Source organism: Symphalangus syndactylus, chromosome 13, assembly GCF_028878055.3.
Source record: "Symphalangus syndactylus isolate Jambi chromosome 13, NHGRI_mSymSyn1-v2.1_pri, whole genome shotgun sequence".
In the NCBI taxonomy this organism is placed as follows: Eukaryota; Metazoa; Chordata; class Mammalia; order Primates; family Hylobatidae; genus Symphalangus; species Symphalangus syndactylus.
In genome coordinates this window covers 80,625,959-80,632,396 of record NC_072435.2, presented here as the reverse complement: position 1 = coordinate 80,632,396, position 6,438 = coordinate 80,625,959, and positions in this window count along the sequence as shown.

Genomic DNA, 6,438 nt, shown 5'->3' with positions numbered 1-6,438 from the left:
AGGGCAGGCAGGACAGCATTGCTAGGTTGAAATCCCTTCTGTGTGACTTTTGGCACGACTCTTGTCTTCCTAGGAGCCTGCGGCGCTTGGGGGAAATGCATTCGGTGCCCTGGGCACAAAATCGCATTTGCATCAGGCACCCTAAGCTAGCAAATTTGGTGAAAATAAGCCGGACAGGTTGTGTGGTCCAGGTAGGCCTCTGCTTAGGCGTCCTGAGACAGCCTTTGTCAACACTGGCACTCACAGCGGCCGTCGCGTTTCCCTAGACAAGTCTGGCCATTATGGTGAGGCCTCGGGCAGGCCGAGCAGCCCCGACTCTGAGGATGGTGAGGCCAAGCCCAGCTGCGGTGGGCATGCTGATGGGTTTGAGAGTTTCCACCTTCTGCGGGGGTCTTAGCTGACCCACGCCTCTTTGGTGAGACCTTCTTCGAGACCTGACCAGGCCTCAGCCAGAGAGTAACAATGAGGGAGCGCTGTGCACCCCAGAGCTGCTCCTTAGCGTTGCGCGAAAGGCAGCGTCGGCCTTAAGCACCCAGATCCGACCGGGGGAACCCGAGCAGATCAGCTGGCAGCAGCAGCCTTGGTCGCCCGGCCGGAGTCCAACCCAGACTGTTCTCCCAAGGAGGCGCACAAGCTTAGTTCACGTGGCGCAGCGCTCAGTGCGGCCTTGAGCGCGCACTCAGATTCAGGCAAGTGGACACTATTCCTGGGACTAACTAGCTTCTGCTGTATTATTATTACTCTCTCCAGAGCAGTGCTGCCAGAAACAACTGCAGATTGTTAAATTTCAGGGGAGCAAGGTCAAAGAAAAGCACTAGGGACTGAGCTTCAGCAGGAAGCCAGGCTGCATCGGGGCGCAGGAACTCCAAACCAGACAACCTGGCATTCTGAGGTCAAGCCCAGGGGGAGAGAGTGAGGTGTCGGAAGAAGCCATTGAAACGCTCTTCTTAAAGTGTCCTGTAGCATCCCGACCTTGCGTGAGCAGTAGCCTCAGCTCTGCGTTCTTTGGACACTTTCTAGCGGGCTCCCGGGCAGCCTTGTGGAAACGTTGAGTGTTGCGTTCGTTATTTATTCACTCCTGTTGGGTTAGCCATTTTCGATTCTTTCCTATCCCCTTCGGTACCTTCTTATCTTCAGGTATCCTGAAAGTCTGACTTTCTCTAATAAACACGGGGAAAGATAAGAAAATGGTCGTTTAATATGTTTTACAAAAATTCACAGCAGCAAGAACAACACCTATTGCTGACTTGAGGAAATATACAAACTAGTTATCAACCAAGTTATCTTGTAGAGCTCTGTCAGCTTGTTTATAAATATATGTCTTAAAAGCCCTAAATTTCCGGAAAAACATTAGGTGTCTTTTAAATGAAAGACATGTGATACAAATTATAGGATACTTGTATGCCAATAAAGGTCCGACTCATAGAGAAAAGCACAGAGTAGCCGAGGACAAGAGCTGTCTAGTAAACCCGTTTCTGCCCCATTACCAAAACTCACTTTTGATGGTAGTGGTTGAAGGGATGGGGTGTAAGGTGTCACCAAACCAACATAATATCCCTGGAACTTCCTGGAAACGCAAATATACTACACAGAATCCCGTGTGTTTTGTGACATGTAACCACATGTGCCCATAACATAGGGAGCAGCTAATGGCAAACTCCCATAACGAATGTTTAATCTGCAGTTTTTGGCAAGAAGCTGGATATTTGGTTGCCAACAGCTATATTACATGAATTTTGAGAGGTTGAGATGGAGTTTATGGTTATGACACAGCTCTAGAGATGGGGCATTAATAATACATTAAAATAATACTAATTAAAATAATAATAATTCAATAATTTCTAAAAGTCACAAGAAGGGAGAAGAAATTAGATTGGAGATGGTCTCACTTTTCCTGAGATCTACCTGGGCTTTTTCCACTAATGCTTTGAGGATAGCCTTCTTGGAAATTGACCATAGTACTTTGATAAATGCTTTCAGCCTTCCAGATCCAGCTTGGCTCCTACCTCCACAGCTTTTAAAAGTCCTCCTCAATTCCAACAAGTCAGCTTGGCCCAGGCCTCAGGGACAAGTGTGTTATGAGGGGTAATCAGCTCGCCATATATATATATATATATATATATATATATGATCCAGTTTATTAGGTTAGGTTCTAGTTGGGGTTTTATCTCCTAGGGCCTCAGCCCATCAACCCCAGGCATCAGTTTTCTTCTTTGCCCACTTATTTTGCCTTTGAGAGTATTGTTCATCTTTTTCCATATTCAGGATAGAAACCCAGGATTCAACTTTCCTTCTTTTACGTCAGTCAAGATATCTAACTAGAATAAGCTGCTGTGCATCCTTTTCTGATTTGCTTCCTTCAGATCTGAACTTTCTGGTTGGGCACTAACACTTGCAGGAAGTGGTGGGGTGAGAGAGGGGGTAGGAGAGCAACAGAGGTGTGGAGTAATTGATTTCTTTTAAAACCTAACAAAATTTAGGACATCCTAGGATTTCAGTACTTTTGGATCTTCACTGTGTAGTGATGCTATTTCGTAACTTCTTGATGGGGATGAGGAGCAGTGCCTGCAGGTGAGGTGCAGGGCGGGGATCAGGAGGAATAATGAGGGTTAACAAGGCTATTACAGATTCAAGTCTCAGCCTCTCTGAAAAACTTTCTCCTCTAGTAATTGAGATGTGTTGGAGCAAACTAGATCATTCCTCTGGCACCATGGGATCCTAACAGAGAGGGGGAAGCTATTTTGTGAAGATAAAGATGACTGATGCTACCTTTTGAAGTGACATCAATATTATTCCTGCAATCAGTTTGTTGTTGCTGTTAGGTGGCAGCTTTCCCAAACAGTGATTTGGGATATTTTTTAAAGTATTTTTTTAGTTCCCATTTAGAGCCTAGAACTAAAAGAATCGAAGAAGTTAAAATTATTAGAAAGTCCATTGAAATGACTATTTGACACTCCCCCACCCCCAAAGAGTGCTTTATTAGAAAGTAAAATTCAGATAAAGGATTCACAGGTTAAGGCATCTTGACTCATTGCACCAAAAAAAGAAAAAAAAAAAACCTCACAGACTAAAAGTTGCTTTTAATGCCCGTCTTCCCTTTGTAAATATGTTTTGGGAAATGAAAATATATTTACATATGCAGCATTAAAGCAGCGGCAGAATAAATGTATAGACCACTTTAGTTTCTTCTGATTTCAACTTATTGAGAGAAATGTCACACTTACATACTAATAGTGGGAATGAGAAGATAGGATTGCTAGGATTTTAGTCTTAGCACTTCCTTTTTGCAGTGAGAGTTTGAGGCTTATTGTAAGTGGAGCAAGAAAAAAATGTGTGCTGAATCAGGCGAATTATGCCAAATGTAGAAGAGCAATGGTCTGAAGAGGGGAGGAGCTGGTGGAGAGAAACTTTCATGAAAAAGTACTAAAATAATTGAATGTCATGTAGCATGGCAAGATGCCAGGTGGCCTCGTGTTTGTGTGTGCTCTGCGGCTGTTTTCCTTCCCTGCCTTCATCTTCAGCCTTCCCACAGCTCTGCAGACATAACAGATACTGAAATATATTTTGCATCAAAGCAGCTCGAGGTTTTCATCAAAATAAAAATAAATGGACACACAAAGAAATATTTAGGCTTTTCTTTAAAATATATGCCCAATCCACAATCATGTATTCCCGAAAACACACCTACAAACAAAAGTGTAACTTCGTGACATTTTTGAAGTTTCTGCCTTTAAAAAAACAATTACACAGATGTTAATCGATCTTGTAAGCCTTTAAAGTATGCTGCTGCAAAGCTGTCCAGTATGATGAATTAAATTTTTACACTTATTGTAATAATATTATTAAATGTTTTGGTGTTTCATAAACTTCTGGTTTTTCAAAAAGTGATACTTGTTTCTGAATACCAGTGTGTTTCAATAATAGTTTTTCACACAGTTGCCTTTTCTTAAAGGAGAAATAAACTTCTGTTCTCCTAAAGGATCCAATTTAAATGTAAAAATACAGTATGACTCTTTGCCCTTAGTGCAAATATCTTGATTTATCTAGCATATGTGTGCACATTACAATAGACATTGTTTGCTTTTACTATAAAAATGTATTTTATTCCAAACTTTAAAAATAATTCATCTGCAATAATCTAGTCACCTTTATTTCTTTCTACGGCTGTCGTCATTTTTCCAGGAAGTTCTGAACATAATAAAGACCGTTAACGTTAGACTTCCTCTATGACACATGTAGAAGTGCATAAGTTAAACTGTATTCAATTCATAGACTGGTATTTCACTAGTAAACTATTAATCATGTCTCTAAAACGTTTTTCCACTATTTTGTTTGATAAGTGAATTGTTAAACTTCTATTCGATATATTTAAATACATTTTTTTCCTGCTGAGTTACTAGGTATGTCTGAAAGACAGGGCTGCTTATTTTCAAAAAGATGTGCGTGCATATTCACTCCTTGAGCTTTCCCATTTCAGGGAAAGACTTCCTTAAAAAAAAATCTCAGTAAAGATAACTGAGACAAAATGATGGATATTTCTCCTTTGGACTGGAATTATACAAAGTAAATGTGAAGTCCGTGGTCATTAATCAAACCCGACCAGAATATAGCCAATATACAAAATCAAAGCGAGTTGAAGGAGTGAAGTAGATTGGCCTCCCGTAAGTTCTCCACCTACTGTGCCCCTTCCGTGCCCATTGATACCTTTTATATCAGGACAAGAGGCTAGGGTTTGGACCCCAAGGTGGTGAGCTTAGAATGCATCTCATTGTGGGCATGAAAACGTCTCGAAATCTAGCTTATCCTCTTTGTCATGGTGTTTTATAAGTTCAACAGAAAGAGGAAAAACACAAACACGTTTATTACATCAAGGATTATTCAGAGAGAAAAAAAGAGGGAGGAGAGCGCGCCAGCCCCTTTATTTCGAAAATCATCAAAGAACTTTGGAGAAAGGTAAAGATTAATATTCACTCCTTTTTTCCTCCCAACCTGTCTTGCCTATCCCGAGCAACACAGATTTCTGATGCGAATTTTGATGAGTTTTAAATGCTATCTGTCGTAATGAGAGTTGCGGAACAAAAAGCTCTCTGTGGCTCGCAGAAGGGAAGCCTAGCTTGTGGGACACCCCTCCTAGGGGTGCAGGACCGAGGGCTGCAAGCGGTGTCCCCAATCGCGCTGAACCACTTCCCAAAGCCTGCGCCCTCGTCCAGCGACAGCTGTAGACAGACATCTCGTTAGCCCTTTCTGATCAGGAACTGTGAACAGGTTGTGTGCGCAGCAAATTTTTGGAGGCAAATTGGTGCGCCCCATTGCATGGGTGGACCGCCACTTGGTGCGCACCTCAGTGAAGGACCACCCTCCTGGCTCCCGGCCTGGAGGGAGCCATGAGCGACTGCTGTGCGGGACGTCTGGAATGAGGACCGGGTCTCCACTTCAACCAAGTGGGCGAAGTCCCTTACAATCAAGAACGACTCTGTGGTTAAACGCGCATAGGTGGAGGAATCTCTATTCTGAGCAAAGAGAATGAAGTTTCGCTTCTCATGCAAACTTAAAAGAGCCTCGACGACGAATATGGAAAGGAGTTAGTGGTTAACCGATTTGATGCTAATATTTCATCAGTAGTGCTTTCCCCCCTTTAAAGTTCAACTCTTGGAAAAACAGCATATTTTAAGCTTTCCATCCAAATATTGATGTTGGCAAATGGATCATCTAGCCGTCCCTCGGTAAGGACAGTGCCCTTTTTGTTTCACATGTTGGCAATCAGAATTAATCCATATCACAAAATGCGGCAGATTTCGAGGAGTTTAGTCAAGAGACATGTAACTCTCTGACAGTAGAAAGAGCACGCCTGCACACACACACACAAACGTGGGGGGACAAATTGGGGGGGAGCGCCCGAAAGTAGCTCATACCTCACTTTTAACTACCTGTCCTCAACAAGTAATGATCCACTTCCCCGATTAAAAAAAAAAAAAAGCCAGGTTTCAGCCTGACTGCCAATATTTTCAATGCCAGGCCACGGTAATGTCTCTTCTTAAGATCTTGTTCCACAGTAAAAAATTCTTATCCTTTACTGGATTTTTTTATGTCCTTTTTATTAAACAAAGTTGATGCATTACCTCCAGCAGGGTAGCACCCTGGGCATCCGAAGACCTCTGTTGAAAAGCCTCAGAGACCTCATGGGATTACATCATCTTTCAGTTTCCAACATCAGATGCCCCTAAATGGACCCTCGTTATAATATCCTAAAAAAATTAAACACTTTCTTACCTTCACACTTGCTCTCTCAGTTCACAAAGCTTCATGAACGCACAATCTATTAATACAGTTCAAATATAATAAGCAATTAAAATGTTTCCTGCCATTCTACTAAACAAGTATTTTTAAGTTACCCAAAGAAAAAAAAAGGCTTTAAAGAATACATTTATTTCCATTTCT